A 22,408-nucleotide genomic window follows, 5' to 3' on the forward strand; every position below is an offset into this window, starting at 1 on the left:
GTCCTTTAGAAACGTCACCTCAGTGTCCTAACCACGGTCATTAAAGGTCCCTGGACAGGGAGGAACGGTGTTACAGTAATCAAGAAACCCTAGCCAGCCACATAATTGCCGTACCTTTGCCAGCCAATCAGCAACTAGTGTATCTGGTGCTCTGATTGGATGCCCAGCCTCTGTAGTCCACCACCCCCATGGTGAACACTTCCCAAATCACAACCCCAGATGAGGAGATGTAAAGTGGGATACACGAAAGAGATGGAAATAAACGGACTGACGTCATCCTTTATCTACTGTCATCCTTTTGATGTGGTCTTTGCATGGCCACCGTGTCCACTATGGACCCTTTGTATGGAAATTAACAATGGTAACCAAGGCAGCAGAGAGAATATAGAGAGAGTATACACAGATGGTTACTTCCATATAACATCAACTGGCAATATCACTATCATTATTACAGTGTCTGTGGAATAATAATGATCATCATTTGTATTTGGCTTTGAAGTTATGCTCATGTATAGTTCAAAAAGCCCATGCGGAGACCTACAGATGTAAGATCTTAATTTGACCTATACTGTCACAGCAAAATAATCCTGCAGCGACAGGATTTGAACGTTTAGTCCATAATGTTGCTTGATCGGTGGTTAGGCTATCGGCTGGCCAAAAGTAGGCTACATGAAAAGTGCAATACTCTTAATATAGCCATGTGTTAGTGTGGGATTTCAGTGACTTTATGTAAATCAAGAAGCTCATCTGCATTTCCTGCTGAGCAGGAACATTGTCAGCAACAAAAGAGTGATCAAATTAAGATCCTACATCTGTGCAATATGAGGTTTGCTGAGATTCAAAACTACATGAGTCCAAAGACTAGGCTGGGGCAGCAGGTAGCCTTATGGTTAAGACCGTTGGCCCAGTAACTGGAAGGTTTCTGGTTTGAATCCCAGAGCCGACTAGGTGAAAAAATGTTGACGTGCCCTTGAGCAATGCGCTTAACACTGATTGCTACTCTAAGTCGCTCTGGATAAGAGTGTCTGCTAAATGACTAAAATGTAGGCTTCGGTTTGAGTTGTGAATCCTTATTACAATGATAGGCAGGCTACGTGTGTGTGTGTGTGTGTGTGTGTGTGTGTGTGTGTGTGTGTGTGTGTGTGTGTGTGTGTGTGTGTGTGTGTGTGTGTGTGTGTGTGTGTGTGTGTGTGTGTGTGTGTGTGTGTGTGTGTGTGTGTGTGTGTGTGTGTGTGTGTGCAAAAAAGACGGGGGGGAGTGCAATAGAGAGGAGGAGGGACTATCCAAGCACAGACACAGTTGAAAATATTGGGGATGGGGGGTAGCCATGGCAATGGCAAGGCCCAAAGGCTAGTTACTGAAGCCAAGTTAATTATGGAGAGGAGGGAGATGGCTTTATTTGTCTCTGGTGGCACCTCTCTCTCTCCCTTTAGTCTGTCACTGCAATATTGACAAGTGGCAAAAAGATAAAACATGTTTTAAATGATTGAAAGAGAGAGATAAATAGAAAGAGATGTACAGACTGAGTGAGAGGAAGAGACGGGAAGATGATGTAATGACGGCTGGGAAAGGATGTGTTGAGATGCTGCTATTTTCCTGGATATGGAAGCCTGTCTCACAACATGGACTAAGGGTCTGAATGTACTCAACAGTGTGCACATTTAGCATTTACACAAGTTAATGTTTGCACTGTTACACTGTTATTTTCAGAAAATAAGAAAATTAGCTAAACCATGAAACTGTCTTTATTTACACTTAACTTTACTTAGATGATGCTCAAAACAATTATATTAGATGGTTGTTGTTTAGGCCCCATGTCCCCGCTCCCTCTCTCTCTCTCTCTCTCGCTCTCTCTTTCTCTCTCTTTCTCTCTCGCTCACTCCCTTGTTTACATGCCCATTGAGACTATTACGAAAATGTTCCTGCTATGATGTAAGATGTACAAGTCCTAGCCTCCTGTTCTTCCATCCATCTTTTCCTCCTCCCTCTGCAGTGCTGCTACTGCTCTCAGTTTAATTGCTTGTGATTGTCAATTCCACTCTTTAATTGTTCTGACATAACAGGAGGAAAAACAATGACGTGCCATAGCCAATCTTTATCTCTGTTTCTTCTTCCCTATGCATTCCTGCAGCAAAGAGAAACAAACAAATGCAAAAAGTGAGCGAAAGAAAGAAAGGGAGGAAAAGGAGAGAAAAATGTATTCATATAATCACTCAAGCTGATGTATCTGAATGTCTCCCTATGGGACTACATACTAGGCAAGCTTATTACATACTGTACCTACATACTAACAGTAAGTGCTTGCAGCACATATACAGTTAATCCTTCATATGATAGGGGTACAATTTACGTGGGTTACATTCAGGGTTGAGGAGATTCTGATTACATGTAATCTTGTAATCAGCAACTTGTAATCAGTTAAGTTACCACCAAAAATATTGTAATCGGATTAAAGATACATCTTGAAAAACTAGATGATTGCTTCTTGGATTACTTTTAAATTCAGAAAGGATGTTTGCGAAAAAATACATTATGACACCTTTCGGTTTTCTCAATTATATTAAATTCACTATGAGAGCACTATGATGACACACCAAATGACAACCACCTGTCAGAGACCACTATGATGTCAGACCACTATGATGTCAGACCACTATGATAACACATCAAATGCTTTTGGTGGATCTTTTTAGTCATCTTCTAATATATCTTAAGGGGAAAGTAATCCAAAAGTAACTGAAAGTAATCCGATTATGTTACTGAGTGGGTCATTTAAAAAGTTACGTTACCGATTACAATTTTGGACAGGTAACTAGTAACTGTAATGGATTACATTTAGAGAGTTACCTACCCAACCCTGGTTACATTTGACTTGTAATATATCTGAGCATCCAGAGAAGCATTATAAGTTAGCTGTATCACTGTGGGTTACAACAGCCAACAACTCAAACACATTTTCAAAGCTTCATAATGGAGGAACACTTAAATGACATTCACTGATACAGTTTCCAATTGTGACTCTAATTTGTCATAAATGGTTAAAACCAAGTTTCTCATACTTTATTTCAATTTGATGTACCCAGCAGAGCATTCCATCCTACTAACTGTAATTCTATGCATATTAAATCCCTGAAACTGTGTGAGTGTAGTATTGTGAATGTCTGTGCGTTGATCTTGTCATATGTGTTTCATCTCTAAATGTTTTTTATTGCATTTCAATGTTACATTGAAGTGTTGTAATTATTCATGGAATATCTGATGACGTTCTATTATAGGAAATGAGTCATATAGTACAGCAGCAACAGTATGCTATGCAATATGCCCTAAGGACATTTTAGGAATGCTATCTTATCTCCAGACAAATTGCATCAAAATTGCCCTCTCTCAAGTTGAAGGCAGTCACACTGTCTGGGCTGGAGGGAAAGATTGCCTCTGCACCTCATCCAATCACACTGTGTGATAAAATAGAAAACCAGCCCATCTACCGCTGGCAATGTATCAGGTCATAAAACATTAACTTAATTGTAAAAAATGTAATAAAATAAAAAACATTGTTCTGAGCATGCTGCTTACCTGTGGGGTTCACAACACACACTTTGCTGTACAGTCTATTACCAGCCTAAAAACGTAATCCTGTGATATTTATGCAAAAAGCATTTCTGTCAATAATGTTTATGTCAATACGTTGCAGTCAATGAGAAAAGATGAGTGTGTCACGATCGTTGGAAGCATACTCGGACCAACGTGCAGCGTGATCTGGGTTCCACATCTTTAATAGAGAAACACACAAAACAAAACAAAACAATTAAGAAATAAACGAAACGACAATGGAGTGCTAACATGCAACTACACATAAACAATATCCCACAAACCACAGGTGGAAAAAAGGCTACCTAAATATGATCCCCAATTAGAGACAACGATTACCAGCTGCCTCTAATTGGGAATCATACAAAATCACCAACATAGAAAAACAAAAAAACTAGAACCCCACATAGAAAGAATAAACTAGACTAACCCCCAGTCACGCCCTGACCTACCCCACCATAGAAAATAAAGGCTCTCTATGGTCAGGACGTGACAGAGTGTCACAGGGTTGAAGCTTACACTGAGTATACCAAACATTAGGATCACCTTCCTAGTGTTGAGTTGCACCCCCCCCCCCCCCCCCTCCACCCCCACCCCCCATTTTCCCTCAGAACAGCCTTGATTCGTCTGGGGATGGACTCTACAAGGTGTCGAAAGCTTTCCACAGGGATGCTGGCCCATGTTGACTCCAATGCTTCCCACAGTTGTGTCAAGTTGGCTGGATGTTTTTTGGGTGGAGGACTATTCTTGATACACACAGGAAACTGTTGAGTGTGAAAAACACAGCAGCGTTGCAGTTCTTGACACAAACCGGTGTGCCTGGCACCTACTACCATACTTCGTTCAAAGGCACTTCAATATTTTGTCTTGCCCATTCACCCTCTGAATGGCACACATACACAATCCATGTCTCAATTGTCTCAAAGCTTAAAAATCCTTGTAGAAAAAAAGGAAGGGAAGCACTACTAAGGTACACAATAGTAGGTTTTGGTAGACAGAAGGTGCTAAGGTACACAATAGTAGGTTTTGGTAGACAGAAGGTGTTAAGGTACACAATAGTAGGTTTTGGTAGACAGAAGGTGCTAAGGTACACAATAGTAGATTTTGGTAGACAGAAGGTACTAAGGTACACAATAGTAGATTTTGGTAGACAGAAGGTGCTAAGGTACACAATAGTAGATTTTGGTAGACAGAAGGTTCTAATGTACACAATAGTAGATTTTGGTAGACAGAAGGTTCTAAGGTACACAATAGTAGGTTTTGGTAGACAGAAGGTTCTAAGGTACACAATAGTAGATTTTGGTAGACAGAAGGTTCTAAGGTACACAATAGTAGATTTTGGTAGACAGAAGGTTCTAAGGTACACAATAGTAGATTTTGGTAGACAGAAGGTTCTAAGGTACACAATAGTAGATTTTGGTAGACAGAAGGTTCTAAGGTACACAATAGTAGATTTTGGTAGACAGAAGGTTCTAAGGTACACAATAGTAGATTTTGGTAGACAGAAGGTACTAAGGTACACAATAGTAGATTTTGGTAGACAGAAGGTTCTAAGGTACACAATATTATATTTTGGTAGACAGAAGGTGCTAAGGTACACAATAGTATATTTTGGTAGACAGAAGGTGTTAAGGTACACAATAGTAGGTTTTGGTAGACAGAAGGTGTTAAGGTACACAATAGTAGGTTTTGGTAGACAGAAGGTACTAAGGTACACAATAGTAGGTTTTGGTAGACAGAAGGTACTAAGGTACACAATAGTAGATTTTGGTAGACAGAAGGTTCTAAGGTACACAATAGTAGGTTTTGGTAGACAGAAGGTGCTAAGGTACACAATAGGAGGTTTTGGTAGACAAAAATCATTTTTTAACCCGTCTCCTCTCCTTCATCCACACTGATTGAAGTGGATTTAACAAGTGACATAAATAAGGGATCATAGCTTTCAGGCAGGCAAACAGGAAGGCAGGCAGGCAGGCAGGCAGGCAGGCAGGCATATTCACTCACTCACAAACAGACAGACAGATAGATAGACAGGCAGGCAGACAGAGAGGCAGACTGACAGAACACACAAAAGGCAGACAGACAGGCAGGCAGGCAGACAGGCACGCAGGGAGGCAGGCAGACAGACAGGACACATAAAAAGCAGACAGACAAACAGGACACACAAAAGGCAGATAGGCCCTAACCCTAACCCTAACCCAGATTCAGTTACACTTCCGGCTCAACCCTAACTCCAACCTCAAACCCTGGGGGTTAGGGTTAAGGTTGAGCTGAGCCAAGATGTGGAGGGTTTGGGTTAGTGTTGAGCCAAGATGTGGAGACAAACCTAAGGTTTAGAGTTATGGTTAGGGTTAGGGTTGAGCCGGGATGTAGACATGAAGCTAGGGTTAGGGTCAGGTTTAGGGTTGAGGTTAGAGTAAGATTTGAGCAGGGATGTGGACATGAAGCTAGGGTTAGAGTTAAGTTCAGGGTTGAATTTAAAGTTGGTCTAACTCTCTCTGTCTGCCTGTGAATGGGTCTATTTAGGCGAGAGATATGGAGGTGGGAGCGAGGAGGGAGAGAGTAGGGTGAAAGAGAGAAATGAGTGAGAGAGAGGGAGAGAGAGAGAGAGAGAGAGAGAGAGAGAGAGAGAGAGAGAGAGAGAGAAGGAGGGTGTCATGTCCATAGGCATTCATAATGTAGTCAATTGGTTGAAGCTCATCTTTTACCATTGACTGCAATGTATTGTCATAAACATCATATGTTGTGATGCTTATCTTTTTGCAAAAACATCACAGGATGACGTTTTCCAAGGGGGAGGCTAAGCCCACCCTGTGAGCCAAACAGAGTCTTAGGTGTTCTGAGGTCCACCCTAATCAGTGGACTGCAACAGATGTCCAACCTCTCGTTAACCTGGAAAACACCCTGTTCCAGCTTTGTCTGACCGCCATGTTGGGGAATCTATCATCCACATTCATCCTCCAAATCGGCTCTGTCCTGTTCCAATACTCTGAAACTGCACTCTTCCCTCCTTCAGCCCTTCCTCTTTCTGTTGTTGTAGACTAATCACGGATCTGACATGACTAGATGGGTGAACGGTATGCCGATGTTTACAATGTGAAGTTTGTATTTTATTATTTTCAAAGGAAAGTCGGTCATTGTGGTTAGAATGAATTAGATATTATGCTGTGCATGTTTTCAATTTGTGTCTTTCTTTTTTGTAATTTCCTTCTGAAAACAGCAGACGCAAATTTACTCAAGTACACACACTTAAATAAATAAATATAGGTCTATGTGGGGGGGAAATACTATAGATATGGGAATGATTAACCACATTTGACATGTCTTCATGTTAGAGAGAAAGAGAGACATCGAGAGAGAGCGAGCGAGAGAGAGAGGTCACATCTCTTTTCAGGCACAGACAAAGTCATCTCTCTCCTTTGACCACCCCATCCTCGCAACAGCAGAGTCAATCTCACTTGCTTTCCTTCAGCACCCCTTCCACCCTATTCTCCCGCTCTACATCCCCGAAACCCTTACCAGAGCGTCAGCGACAATGGTCAGTGCAGAGAGAGGAAGAGGGTAAATACATCACGTTTCATTTTAATTTCGGCTATGCCATCGAAAAATTACGGGGGCTGAGAACTTCGAGGAAAATAATCTAGGGAGTGAATATGATTAATGAGTAATCACAAATTCTTATCACCTAACGCACAAGTTGATCAGAGCGGTCCAGCTGTCTTGGCATAACCTATTTGATTTATTTCCATTATGACTGCACATTTACTGTAGGCTATGTCGCAGCGGGAGGATATTTGAAAAGGGCAGAGGGAGGTAGGTTGCTAAGAGAGAGAGAGATAGAGAGACTTGGCAGCACATTATTATAATGATGGTGAGTGACTGATCCACACTTGACGCTGGCGACTTAATTTGGAACTACAAGCAAGGGCGATTTTGTCGTTTCGTCTGCTTCTGGAGGGCATCGGGACGAACCTGCAAATTGCCTGAACAACGCTCTGTGAGGCGCACAAAAGAAAGCCTGGGAGAAAAAGACGACTGGTGTAAAGGCGGTAAGGTGAATGTTGATCGTTTTGCCAGGGGAGGATTGTCAGTAGCCTAGCTATTGCACTTATTCCATTGTGCATCAGTTTGGGTGAGGCTTGCTTATAGACTGTCTTGACAAGTCAAAGGTACCAGTGGTGTCTGTCTTGATAAAGTAGGCTAGGCTACTAAATACACAAATGCAGTAAATGTGGTGAGCCTCTTGCACATTTTGCATATTAACAAAAAAATCAAGCGATTTTTTCAAACGTATGCTTTTTCCATATGACTAACTTAAGCACTAAGGCCCGAGGGGGTGTGGTATATAGCCAATATACCACGGCTAAGGTTACAAATTCACGCACACTTGAATAGCCCATAGAACGTTTAAATTACATTTCATTTTGCCTATACAGGCGGTAATGGCCGCACGAACAAGTTGGGATAGTGGAGAGCGGTTACTTCCCGTGTAGGTTACCTGTGCGTGACAAATTCTCCTTGTGTGTTTATGTTTGCGCGCGTTTTTTAATTTATTAATGCGGCATATTAGCAGGAAGACAGTCAACCAGGGTGCTGTAGCCCATGGTAACGATGAAGTTGGTTGTGGCAATGGAACACATTTTCTGTGATACTGTTGTATCCTTTTAGGCATACTCCCGTCTATGACAGGCCTATGGGGGTACCAGTAAAGGTTGAAAGGCTCGACGACCTGGCACATAGCGCCTTTAGAATATCCCACTTACAAGTGTCCAGGTCAGCAACAGCCCAAATGTACATATTTAAATTGCTTGACTAAACCAACTAACTGAAATATCAATGTGTAATGATGATAAATACCATTGGAATATAAATCATAGGGCTATCCCTTGGATTCTGCAGGCTCACTTGTGGTTTAAAGATTACAGCCCATATATACACAACATGACCAAAAGTATGTGGACACCTGCTCATCGAACATCTCATTCCAAAATCATGGGCATTAATACGGATTAGTTCCCATTTTACAGCCTCCACTCTTCTGGAAAGGCTTTCCACTAGATGTTGGAACATTGCTGCAGGGACTTGCTTCCATTCAGCCACAAGAGCATAAGTGAGGTCGGGCACTGATGTTGGGTGATTAGGACTGGCTCGCAGTCGAGGTTCCAATTCATCCCAAATGGGTTTGATGGGGTTGAGGTCAGGGCTCTGTGCAGGGCAGTGAAGTTCTTCCACACCGATCTCGACAAACCATTTCTGTATGGACCTCGCTTTGTGCACGGAGGCATTGTCATGCTGAATCAGGAAAGGGCTTTCCCCAAACTGTTGCCACAAAGTTGGAAGCACAGAATTGTCTAGAATGTCATTGTATGCTGTAAGATTTATCTTCACTGGAACTAAGGGGCCCGAACCATGAAAAACAGCTCCATTCCTCCTCCGTTCCTTATTCCTCCTCCGCCAAACTTTACAGTTGGCACTATACATTGGTGCAAGAAGCGTTCTCCTGGCATCCGCCAAACCAAGATTCTTCAATCGGATTGCCAGATGGTTAAGCGTGATTCATCACTCCAATGAACGCGTTTCCACTGCTCCAGAACCCAATGGCAGTGAGCTTTACACCACTCCAGCCGATGCTTGGCATTGCACATGGTGATCTTAGGTTTGTGTGCGGCTGCTCAGCCATGGAAACCCATTTCATGAAGCTCCCGACGAACAGTTCTTGTGCTGACGTTGCTTCCAGAGGCAGCTCTCCAGTAAGGCAATTCTACGGCAAATGTTTGTCTATGGAGATTGCATGGCTGTGTGCTTGATTTTATAGACCTGTTAGCAACTGTGTGGCTGAACTAGCCGAATCCTCTAATTTGAAGGGGTGTCCAAATACTTTTGTATATAAAGTGTATTTCAGCCTCGCACCAAATATCCTCTGCTCAGTGTCAGTCCTACCTAGAGTGTAGACCTTACAGGGTTGGCAGGTAACCTAGTGGTTAGCGTGTTGGGCCAGTAACCGAAAGATTGCTAGATTGAATCCCCGAGCTGACAAGGTAAAGATCTGTCTTTCTGCCCCTGAACAAGGCAGTTAACCCACTGTTGCTAGGTTGTCATTCTAAGAAATTATTTGTTCTTAGCTTACTTGCCTAGTTAAATAAAGGTTAAATATAAATTAGGGTGGTAAATTTCCCAGTTTTCCAGAAATACCGGTTGGACGATCCCTGGATTAGGGATGGATTAAACTGAAAATCCGGGAAACCGCCACCGGGATTTATGGGAATTTTGGGAAAGTTACCAGACTTTTGCAACCCTAGTCCCACCCCTTTACTCAAACCTAGTCCCACCCCTTTACTCAACCCTAGTCCCACCCCTTTACTCAACTCTAGTCCCACCCTTTTACTCAACCCTAGTCCCACCCCTTTACTCAACCCTAGTCCCACCCCTTTACTCAAACCTAGTCCCACCCCTTTACTCAAACCTAGTCCCACCCCTTTACTCAACTCTAGTCCCACCCTTTTACTCAACTCTAGTCCCACCCCTTTAATCAAGCCTAGTCCCACCCCTTTACTCAACTCTATTCCCACCCTTTTACTCAAATCTAGTCCCACCCCTTTACTCAAGCCTAGTCCCACCCCTTTACTCAACTCTAGTCCCACCCTTTTACTCAACTCTAGTCCCACCCCTTTACTCAAATCGAGTCCCACCTCTTTACTCAACAACGTGTGTTATTTCATACAGCAACACATTGGGGAGATTGACTGACACTGGCCCCAACAGGTTTAGCTTTGGAAAACATGGATACATACAGGCCATCGAGGAACACATTCTTTGTGAGATTTCTTTTCCTTGACATTTTTACGTGGTGAGAGTTTAGGTTCTTCTTAAGGTTTTCCATCACAACAAAGCAGCTCTAAATGCCTGTAGGTGTATTAGTTGCAGTGTAATGATTTTTCTAGTCTTTTTGAGGCTCAATTCCCCCCTGAGCCCCTTCTCTCTACTGGACCCCATCAGCCTTCCTTCTCCATTTCTCTCTTTCTCATTTGCTCCATGTCCTTCCCTCTCTCCTCTCTCTCCCTTTACCTCTGTCTGTTCCTCCATAGATGGGCATTTGCATCATTTATGGCTGTTGGAGGATGGTATTAAAATCAGAGAGAAATTCCCCAGGTATTGACAATGGCTTAAGTACAGCACCTTATCCATTGAGTGGCAGAACAGCAGGCACCATTATGAGCCATCAATCACACTCCTTCCTTCCTTCCTTTCTTCCTTCGCTAAATGGACTATACTAGAATGGGGCTGGAGGCACGCAGGAATGAATGAATCGCTTTGGGAATGGGTCTTGATTTTTCATGCAAATGTACCTTTCTTAACTCTCCGACTCAGAATATAAATTCCTCCCATTTTAGCTGTGTTATTATGGCTGAGTTTTGCTGGTGTCATTTGGGTCTGTTAGACAATCCTGGGTTTTTCTATTTATACAGAGAGTGGAACCACATTTATTCTCGGACAGTTTGTCCTTATTACTCAGTGAAGTCATCGGAATATGGGCATTTTAACGGAGAGAGGTGAACACCTAGTTCCCCATGCAAACACAGTGATGCAAATGTGTGCATAATGAATAATAGCATATTATTATTATCTTTAAATGTCACTGAGTCCCTCTGCATACATGAACGTAGCCATCAGTTTAATCAGCATCTGTATTTACCAGGACTATGATATGCTAATTACATTACTACTCAATGTTCAGTATTGTTACTCTGGGACCGCTATTGGATGACCTTCATTGTGATACCGGATGCCATTGCCCTGGGTATAAAGATCAGTGGTTTCTGGGATATGTCTTCAGTTTAGGGTTTGGCGCCATAACAGGTACCAGCTTTCTGTTCATATGATTTCTCCTTATATTTTATTTGTCCCCTGAAGTTGTGTAGCTTACTCTAATTAAACCTTGAGACATAGCTGAAGTGGCAGTGTCCATGCATAATCATTCCTTACCCTGGCCTTATATTAGCATTAGCAGTAATAGGCAGTTGCAACTTTCTGTCAAACCATTCTCCCCCCTTTCTCTCTCTTCCTCTCATAATCTCTTCCCTATTTTTGTCTCTCTGTCTGTCTGTCTGTCTGTCTGTCTGTCTGTCTGTCTGTCTGTCTGTCTGTCTGTCTGTCTGTCTGTCTGTCTGTCTGTCTGTCTGTCTGTCTGTCTGTCTGTCTGTCTGTCTGTCTGTCTGTCTGTCTGTCTGTCTGTCTGTCTGTCTGTCTGTCTGTCTGTCTGTTCTCTCTCTCTCTCTCTCTCTCTCTCTCTCTCTCTCTCTCTCTCTCTCTCTCTCTCTCTCTCTCTCTCTCTCTCTCTCTCTCTCTCTCTCTCTCTCTCTCTCTCTCTCTCTCTCTCTCTCTCTCTCTCTCTCTCTCTCTCTCTCTCTCTCTCTCTCTCTCTCTCTCTCTCTCTCTCTCTCTCTCTCTCTCTCTCTCTCTCTCTCTCTCTCTCTCTCTCTCTCTCTCTCTCTCTCTCTGCCTCTGAGCAGCCTTGTTGCTGATGTCATCAGGAAGGTGAAAAATGAGAGGAAAGAGAGAACGAGAGACTTAGGGTTTGTGTCTTCACATTGACACCCCTCCCTCCCTCTATCCCTCTCTTCTCTTCTCCTCCACCCTCTTCTCTCACTCAGTGACAGCTGGCAGCCAGTAGGGCACAGTGGACATGCCAGCACAAGTACAGACATTTGCCAACTCCCAGAGACATACACATAGAACATAACTAATTCATACACAGCTCTCTATCGCTCACTCACTCTCCCTTTTTCACACACACTCAAACCGTACACACTTAATGGAGCATACAAATCAAATCAAATGGTATTTGTCACATGCGCCGAATACAACAGGTGTAGACCTTACAGTGAAATGCTTATTTACAAGCCTTAACCAACAATGCAGTTTTAAGAATCTTTTTTTTCAAACTAATAAAATACGAATAAGAAATAAAATACCAAATAATTAAAGAGCAGCAGTAAAATAACAATAGCGAGGCTATATACAGGGGGTACCGGTACAGAGTCAATGTGCGGGGGCACCGGTTAGTCGAGGTAATTGAGGTAATATGTACATGTAGGTAGAGTTATTAAAGTGGCTATGTATAGATAATAACAGAGAGTCGTAGCAGTGTAAAAGAGGGGGTGGGGGGGTGCAATGCAAATAGTCTGGGTAGCCATGTGATTAGATGTTTAGGAGTCGTATGGCTTGGGGGTAGAAGCTGTTTAGAAGCCTCTTGGACCTAGACTTGGCGCTCCGGTATGGCTTGCCATGCGGTAGCAGAGAGAACAGTCTATGACTAGGGTGACTGGAGTCTTTGACAATTTCTAGGGCCTTCCTCTGACACCGCCTGGTATAGAGGTCCTGGATGGCAGGAAGCTTGGCCCCAGTGATGTACTGGGCCGTATGCACTACCCTTTGTAGTGCCTTGCGGTCAGAGGCCAAGCAGTTGCCATACCAGGCAGTGATGCAACCAGTCAGGATGCTCTCGATGGTGCAGCTGTAGAACCTTTTGAGGATCTGAGGACCCATGCCAAATCCTTTCAGTCTGCTGAGGGGGAATAGGTTTTGTCGTGCCCTCTTCACGACTGTCTTGGTGTGCTTGGACCATGTTAGTTTGTTGGTGATGTGGACACCAAGGAACTTGAAGCTCTCAACTTGCTCCACTGCAGCCCCATCGATGAGAATGGGGGCATGCTCGGTCCTCCTGTTCCTGTAGTCCAAAATCATCTCCTTTGTCTTGATCACGTTGAGGGAGAGGTTGTTGTCCTGGCACCACACGGCCAGGTCTTTGACCTCCTCCCTATAGGCTGTCTCGTTGTTGTCGGTGATCAGGCCTACCACTGTTGTGTCATCTGCAAACTTAATGATGGTGTTGGAGTCGTGCCTGGTCGTGCAGTCATGCGTGAACCGGGAGTACAGGAGGGGACTGAGCACGCACCCCTGAGGGGATGTGTTGTTACCTACCCTTACCACCTGGAGGCGGCCCGTCAGGAAGTCCAGGATCCAGTTGCAGAGGGAGGTGATTAGTCCCAGGGTACTTAGCTTAGTGATGAGCTTTGAGGGCACTATGGTGTTGAACGCTGAGCTGTAGTCAATGAATAGCATTCTCACATAGGTGTTCCTTTTGTCCAGGTGGGAAAGGGCAGTGTGGAGTGCAATAGAGATTGCATCATCTGTGGATCTGTTAGGGCGGTATGCAAATTGGAGTGGGTCTAGGGTTTCTGGGATAATGGTGTTGATGTGAGCCATGCCCAGCCTTTCAAAGCACTTCATGGCTACAGACGTGAGAACTACGGGTCGGTCGTCCTTTAGGAAGGTTACCTTCGTGTTCTTGGGCACAGGGACTATGGTGGTCTGCTTGAAACATGTTGGTATTACAGACTCAGACAGGGAGAGGTTGAAAATGTCAGTGAAGACACTTGTCAGTTGGTCAGTGCATGCTCGGAGTACACGTCCTGGTAATCTGTCTGGCCCTGCGGCCTTGTGAATGTTGACCTGTTTAAAAGTCTTACTCACATCGGCTGCGGAGAGCGTGATCACACAGTCGTCCGGAACAGCTGATGCTCTCATGCATGTTTCAGTGTTACTTGCCTCGAAGCGAGCATAGAGGTAATTTAGCTCATCTGGTAGGCTTGTGTCACTGGGCAGCTCTCAGCTGTGCTTCCCTTTGTAGTCTGTAATAGTTTGCAAGCCCTGCCACATCCGACGAGCGTCGGAGCCGGTGTAGTACGATTTGATCTTAGTCTTATTTTGACGCTTTGCCTGTTTGATGGGTCGTCGGGGGGCATAGCGGGATTTCTTATAAGTGACTGTATTATGTACATGCAGTCCTGTATGCAGTCAGAGTTCACAATAAATATGCTGCACCCTATTGAGAAACTGGATTATAGTAACTGGATTCAGAACTCTATTATTGATAAAGTAGACTCAGTATATGAAGACCACACTGGCTGAGCCGAGTGTCTCCTTCCTCAAAAGCCCCGACATTAGTGAGTACAGTCGATTTGAATCCCTGCTCTCCTGGTCTAGCCCTTTAGTGCATTGACCCCATTAATTCAACAATTTACACAAGGAACACATGCTCAGATCACTTTAGCATGCTACAGACCATTCTGTACAGCATGTAGTACCTCAGGTCCTTTAAGTTGAACAGTAAAGCTCATTTTACCTTATTCCTTAGATATATTGGAGCACCGCCATACTAGTTAATTGGTCCAGGAAAGTCACATGAGACTTTTGAAGAATGCATAATTACTGTTGATTAAGTGTAGGATTAAAAACAGAACATGCAGTTGGTTGTTTATTTTTAATTGGTGTGTCACACTTACAGCTGGTTTTAAGAAGACTTTCGGAAGATATATAGTTGTTGCTAATGAAAATGAGTGTTTTTTTGTTTTCTGTGCATTACAATGACCAAACCATCACTACTGCTGCAGAGGTGAGAATATATTTCCATAATTAGCTTAAATGCATATCAGCAGTGCATGTTGGCCTGAAGTGGAAATTCTGCATTTTGACTCTGAAACCCTCAAGTGTTTTGAGACTTGCATACAGATAAGAAGAAATATTGTATAATGGCATACTATTTTAGATGCTCCCGAGTGACCACAAAAAGTAAGAGGAAGACGTTTAAGCAATAAGGCCAGAGGGGGTGTGGTATATTGCCAATATACCACAGCTAAGGGCTGTTCTTATCGAGGACGCAACGCGGAGTGCTTGGATACAGCCCTTAGCCGTGATATATTGGCCATCTATCACAACCCCATTTCAGGCAGAATTTCCTCAAACCCCATAATTTATCTGAAGTGATCAACACCTGGAGTAAAGTACTTCAAATCAAACTGAGCTCGCTGCCATAAAGCATACATACAGTTGCAAGTTTCATCGATTAAACTTGCAGACAACTCTGGAAGGTATTGATAAGGAATGTTCTCCACAGACTGTCTGGTTCTGATAATTATATTTCATCAACTCTTCATGGCAAGGTTTTAATATCACAATTCTGACAGACTGTTGATTCAGATTCCCAGAGATATGTTCAGCCCTCTTCCACAAATGGGACATGACATTTGGGTTGGTTTGATGTTAGTGAGGGGGCTGGAGGCTTAACAACAGTATTAAAAAACGTGGATTTGATCTCTCTGGGCTTTCTGGAGGGCTGGGTTACAGACCTCTCCACCAGATTATGAAAGTACAGATGCCAGCCATTGCAAACACATGAGATTATGGCTACACAAATGTAGAGTGGCAGCAGACAAGATTATAGTACAAGATTAGGCCCATGCATGCGCCCACACATAAATGGATATGCATGCCCTCACACTCTCTCTCGCTCTCTTGCTCTCTCTTCCCCCACCCCCCCCCCTCTTTCCCACACACACATTAATACATTGTTACAGTTGTGCCCAGAAACATACCCACGTGAGTTCCCACTCGTAAAACGCACACACACGTAAACACATGAACTCAATAGCTATGTGTAATCCGGGATTATTACAGTACAGAGAGGCAGTGCTTGTCAGACACTTCATATTAAAGCCACCACACAATGCAGCAGCAGATTAGAGGGAGGCAGGAATAGAAATAAAAAGAAGTACAGGACAGGATCAAGATGAACATGGAGGGATGAGAGAGGAGAGACAGTGATGAAGACAAAGAGGGAGGAGGACTTGTTGTGAGATAGATGGATACAGAGACATAGAGAGAGAGAGAGAGTGATAGAGACAGAGAGAGTGATGTGATAGAGAGAGAGAGAGAACAATAGAGGAGAGAGAGAGCGAGAGAAAGAGTGATAGAGAGAGAGAACGATAGAGAGAGAGAGAGAAAGATGGAGAGTGAGAGAGCAATACAGAGAGAGAGAGAGCGATAGAGAGTGAGAGAGAGAGCAATACAGAGAGAGGGAGAGCAATAAAGATTGAGAGAGCAATACAGAGAGAGAGCGATAGAGAGTGAGAGAGCGATACAGAGAGAGCGATACAGAGAGAGCGAAAGAGAGAGAGAGAGAGAGAGAGAGAGAGAGAGAGAGAGAGAGAGAGAGAGAGATAGAGAGAGAGAGAGAGAGAGAGAGAGAGAACGGGATTTACCAGGGCTCTGTGGAGATGTGAGACAGTTTGCATGCCTTCCAGTTGCCCTATCAGATGGATATCATTGTGACCGCAATTTTTATCATCAACACTAATTAATGACAGGCGAGCTGGCATGTTTGAGCTAATTTGGCTTGCTTGGCATTCAGATGTTGTGAGTTGCATTTCAAGGATTTCTCCCCTGAGGCTTCCAGTACCTCTACTCCTCCAGTACCTCTATTCCTCCAATACCTATACTCCTCCAGTACCTCTACTCCTCCAGTACCTCTACTCCTCCAGTACCTCTATTCCACCAGTACCTCTATTCCTCCAGTAACTCTATTCCTCCAGTACCTCTATTCCTCCAGTACCTCTACTCCTCCAGTACCTCTACTCATTCAGTACCTCTACTCCTCCAGTACCTCTATTCCTCCAGTACCTCTATTCCTCCAGTAACTCTATTCCTCCAGTACCTCTATTCCTCCAGTACCTCTACTCATTCAGTACCTTTACTCCTCCAGTACCTCTACAGGTTCTTGGGTTAAAAACATAGATCAAATGCTGATGTTTATAACACTTACAGATCAACACTCAAAGGTTGTGTTCATAAAACTATTATTACTAACTATTACTGTCTTTTTGGGGGGGTTTTCTCAGGAAATTGTAGATAATAGTTATGTATTCCCTATGCCTGGCTATAAAGTATCTGGGAAAGAAGAATGCATTCAACCAATCACAAAGTACATTTTCCTGTACTCATAAATAAGGTGAGCAGTGTAGAGTAATGGTTTCTTGGAATCCATCAGTTACCCTATATTGCTGGTTATTTCTCAACCATTTTCCAGAGAGACCCATTCTGAGCCACAGTTTGAGGATATGGCAGTAGACTTAATGTAGACTAGAGAGCTATTTCGAGGTAACTGAGCCCACAGCCTGTCCAGATGTTTTCCCCCTGAGACATCTGTGTGGATTACCTCAAATTACGCCCTTCATCTGAACCCTAAATAAATTATACCCACAATTGTGTTTTACTTGCCATATGGGGATATATTCTCTACCAACCGACCAATCAATCATTCCTTCAATTCAACCCCTCGATCAATCATGTTTTAGTGGATGATGTGTGTTAAGCGGTAGACGAGCCGTCACAGGAAGCTTAACATAATGAGATAAAGCAGAGGACCGCACCTAATTGGATTACATTAGCAGATCGCATTCACAACAACAAAGACAGGCCTGAATGAAATAAGTCCCATTCAAACACAATTTGTTGTGAAGATGAGACTGGATCAGGTGCAGGTGGATGGCCTTCCGGAAAGCAGTGCCGAGAGGCATATGTATGTGTGTGTGTCGAGTAGAAACAGGCCCATGTCCACACAGACCTGTCCCTCCTGCACCTTGGACAGGTTCATTCCTCTCTCCTTCCCTCCATCCATCCCAAGTTCCCTCCTGCCATTGAGAAATCATCTCTGTGCTTCAGACTCTCTGGTCATCTTTTATGCTTCAGACTCTCTCGTCTTGTTTGTGAAATGAAGTACAATGATCAGTTGTGCAGAAAATGTCGCAGAGTTCAAATGGAGTTCATTGGCACTGTTGTGTCTCCTGGATGTTTGTTTTTTTGCTCTCTGTCCTGTATAGCCGGAGTGAAATGTGGACGAGGCTTGGGATGAAACGTCCCACCACTAATTATTTATTTCTCAGTCTGGTGTGTTTCCATACTGGAGGTCTTCACGGAACCACCTGTACCCGAGAACCGATCTGGGACCCGAGCGGATCCGGATCCACAATTCTAAATAATGTCACGGGTTTGGGTCGGATCCGATATGGTTTTAACTGACTTGTCTAAAAGGGCCCGTACAGATTCGAATGCGACTACTGCAGTAGAGACAGAGAGACAAATTTCATAATTTATGCTGCTGCTCTTGCTTTTCACGAGAGTGAAGCGTGGCGCGTGTAGCTTGTTGTTGGCCAATCATGAGTCATCAAAGTGGCAATAGGCTACAGTCATAGAGCCTAGCTCCATGTGTGGCAAAAGTTAGGAGATATCTAATCAGGGTTGGGGAGTAACGGATTACATGTAATCCGTTACATGTAAGGGATTACAAAAACGGTAGCTGTAATCCGTTACGTTACCAGCAAAAATATTGTAATCGGATTATAGATACTTTTGAAAAACTAGATGATTACTTCGAGGATTACTTTTAAATTCAGAAAGGATGTTTGCGAAAAATGACATTCAAATCAGCATTGAAAAAGTCAGAGACCACTATGATGACACACCACATTTTTTTGATGTGATCGTGGGAAAAGTGCAGGAATAGGCTTTTGTAGGCTACAGTATGGTGTCTTCCAATGGTGAGACTGCTGGCGGCATCCAAAGATTATTCAACTTGAATATATGCTTGGAGGTAAGGATGACAGCAGTGGTGTATTCTACAGCGATACGGATATCACTTATTATTGATATCTACATGGTGCTGCTCTCTCATTTAGTTATTTGCGCCTTACGGATTGTGGTTGTTGTGGATGGCTGCTCACAAATCTAAATGTGTATTTGAACCCAATAATGGTTGAATTCAAGAAGCTTAAGCTGCCTGTCAATCATTGTTTTTTTATGAGCACAGCATTTATTTTTCAACTTGAATCATTGAGCCCAATCAGTCCTCCATGACAACAAAATTATAAACAACAGTGTAGGACTGGCTAATAAGTCCTTAGTTTTGGGGTCATGCTCATGTAAAACAATTTTGCTAATCTATACTTCCATACTTCCATATTCCAAGTCCAATTCTTGAAGATCAAGAGGTATAACATTTATGGAATGACTGGAATTCTGATAGACTTTTAATGTAAAGATATCATTTAATCGTATTATTATATGTAGTAGAAAGCGATGGGTTTCAAGGAGCCTACATAACCAACCCATAAAGTAAAATTTAACATCCATACATGGCCAGCTATGTAAACTTTAACATTTATTTATCCTGCAATAGATGTCGTTCAGTTTGTAACATACATTTTTGTCTTCTTCTAATGCCTCTTAATTAAGGGGAATGTAATCTAAAAGTAACAGAATGTAATCAGATTATGTTACTGAGTTTGGGTAATCCAAAGGTTACGTTACTGATTACAGTTTTGGACACTGGAACGGATTATATTTAGAAAGTAACCTACCCTGTATCTAATCAATGGAAAATGGAATCAAAATTATGGATTTAAAAGTTAAAGGAGAAGGATAGGCTACAATGACCAGTAGCCAACAGGTAGGGCGCTACTTAATATTCTGAATGGAGTTGTTGTTATTTGTAACTGTAGGATGAGAAAGCGCATGCACTGCAGCCTCAGTTAGCCTAGCTAGCTAGCTAACGTTAGCTAGCTTAACTAGCTTCTCCCGGTTTGATGCAGTCAAGACAGTTACAACGTAATTATATTTGATGATAAATAACCTAGCTATGGCAGCTATTAGTCTACTATAGCGCGTGTCTTGGTCGGTTGCTGTCTCTCGTCTCTTGCTCCCTCCTCCCTGTGTCACTCGCTCACAGTATAGTCCCTTCCCGCTTGCTCGAACTGCACTTCTCTCCCTCCTCTCGCGCTTTATCAGCTCTGGTTAATAAAGTAGCTTAAAAATGTACTTTTCTGCTGCTTCCCACACTTGGATTGGATCTGGGCACACACTGGTTGAATCAACGTTGTTACCACGTCATTTCAATTAAATTACATTGAACCAACGTGAAATAGACATCTGTGCCCAGTGGTTATGGAATAGCGATGCAATGCCTTAGACCGCTGCGCCACTCTGGAGGCCCCGGATGCTGCATTTCTGTTAATACTCTAATACAAATGTTCCAGTGTGTAGTCAGGTTCAGGTGAATACTATTGTCACACAGAGAGACATGTTGGTAAAAACCAAAGTGGATCACCAGAATACCTATGAGAACGTATTGTACAGGCCTGTCACTGTGCAGCTCATCTTGCTGGGGTGGGAGGGGGTGGTATCACTATAGCAGATGTCTATTCTCAATTTTACAGAAATAATACAGAGTGCCACCTGAATTCTTGATATACAATTTTCAAAAGTGTCAGACAGCTAACAGGCTTCAGTAGAGGACTCATAGTCAGCCATATGAGTGTGAATTTGTTCCAGCATACACGCTGTCTGGAAATATTAGAGAAATACTAGCTTAGCAAACATATGAAGTTGTCTCAACATTGAAGTGAAGTCATTGCCTTTGTGTTATTAAGGGAGTGGGTTTATGACTAGCAGCTTTTCAAGAACTAAAGGAAGAGCTGCACTCACTTTCAATTGTAAAATCTGCAATATAGCTAATGGAATATTGCATTGTAGTCAGTGTGGGAAAGGACCCACAAGACGAAAGTTGACACAGAGAGAGAGAGACAGGGGAGAGAGAGGGGGGGGGGGGGACAGAGAGAGGGGAGAGAGAGAGAGGGGGGGGGGGGGGCAGAGAGAGGGGAGAGAGAGAGAGAGAGAGAGAGAAAGAGAGAGAGCGAGCGAGAGAGAGTGTTAGAGTGGAGTGGGGGGTTGTTGGAGTAGACCGCAGAGAAAAGGAATTGAAAGAGAAAAATAGGAGAGTAAAGGGAGCGAAACAAGAGACAGATGGAGAGTGACAAAAAGTCAATCAAGTGGGCATGTGGAGACTGAGATGTAGAAACATTAGGGATGTTTTACGTCAGAGGGAGAGAATCAGGACCTCGAGAATTAAACGGGGACTCTGCCCAATGTCCCCCTATTCTCTCTTTACTGCCGTCTCCTTCCATTTGTTTCTCTCTGCTGCCTCTTTCTATCCCTCAGTCTCTTTCTCCGTTAGTGCGTGTATTGTACAGTATGGTGGCTCAAGTAGCCCAAAGCCTATGGGATGTGTTAACATGCAAACCCATTAAATCATTAGAGCCCATTTATTATTAACTCAGAATAACACACAGCTGAGGATGCAACCTTTTAAATGGAAGTCAGAGACAGTGCTGCTCACTCAGCTCTCCTCTCACTCTACCTTGCTGCACCATCAATCGAAGCCGATATGTCATTTTTCACACCCTCCAAAATGTGGAATTGACCAAAAACAGTGTCTGTATTGATCAAATAACCTGTGAACACAGGCGGCAACTATGGTTTAGTGGATGCCACCCTGTCGCCCTCCTGAGGGGTTGAAAGTTGTAATTTAAAGGTGTCATCCAAATATGAGTCATAGATGAGATTAGCCTGTGTTCTCTGCACGCCCTCTGTCCCTTTCCCTCCCTCCCTCCCTCCCTCCCTCCCTCCCTCCCTCCCTCCCTCCCTCCCTCCCTCCCTCCCTCCCTCCCTCCCTCCCTCCCTCCCTCCCTCCCTCCCTCCCCTAGTGCCAGCCTCCCAGCTTCTCTCCCTCTTGCTCTCTCTCTCCCTTCTCTGCTCTCTCTCTCCCTCCTTCTCCCCCTAACTTCCTTCTCCAGTGCCTCCCTCCCAGCTTCGCTCCCTCTTGCTCCATCCCTCCCTTCGTCTCTGTTTCCCTCTCCCAAACTTTTCTCTGTGCATTGACCCTGTCCCCTCCCTCGCTCCACCTGTGTGTGACTGTGTGACTTCAGCATTAGAGGAGTGAGGTAGAGAGGAAGCAGAGATGTATAGAGAGGGGAGAGAGCTGAGAGGAGGGAGAGATAGGGAGACAGAGAGGAGGGTGAGAGAGAGCAGTGAGGATGGAGAGAGAGAGCAGTGAGGAGGGAGAGAGAGAGCAGTGAGGAGGGAGAGAGAG

General features: G+C 43.6%; 1 protein-coding gene and 1 long non-coding RNA gene across 3 annotated transcripts in view; one reads left to right on the forward strand and one right to left on the reverse strand.

The window, feature by feature from the left end:
* Nucleotides 1–2,182: 2,182 nt before the first annotated feature.
* The window catches only part of LOC139552521 (uncharacterized), a 53,184-nt gene continuing 32,958 nt past the window's right edge, over nt 2,183–22,408 (reverse strand). Inside the window, exon 3 of the long non-coding RNA XR_011670440.1 lies at nt 2,183–3,769. This is a non-coding gene — a long non-coding RNA (uncharacterized lncRNA). The remainder of the gene's footprint in view (nt 3,770–22,408) is intronic.
* Nucleotides 6,998–22,408, forward strand: part of LOC139552519 (leucine-rich repeat transmembrane protein FLRT1-like) — a 48,805-nt gene continuing 33,394 nt past the window's right edge. The window contains exon 1 of one of the 2 annotated variants that reach the window (XM_071364328.1): nt 6,998–7,642. The gene's annotated coding sequence lies outside the window, so the exon portion shown is untranslated. The remainder of the gene's footprint in view (nt 7,643–22,408) is intronic. The other variant, XM_071364327.1, reaches the window with a different exon arrangement.

This window comes from Salvelinus alpinus, chromosome 24, assembly GCF_045679555.1.
Source record: "Salvelinus alpinus chromosome 24, SLU_Salpinus.1, whole genome shotgun sequence".
Lineage (NCBI taxonomy): Eukaryota > Metazoa > Chordata > Actinopteri > Salmoniformes > Salmonidae > Salvelinus > Salvelinus alpinus.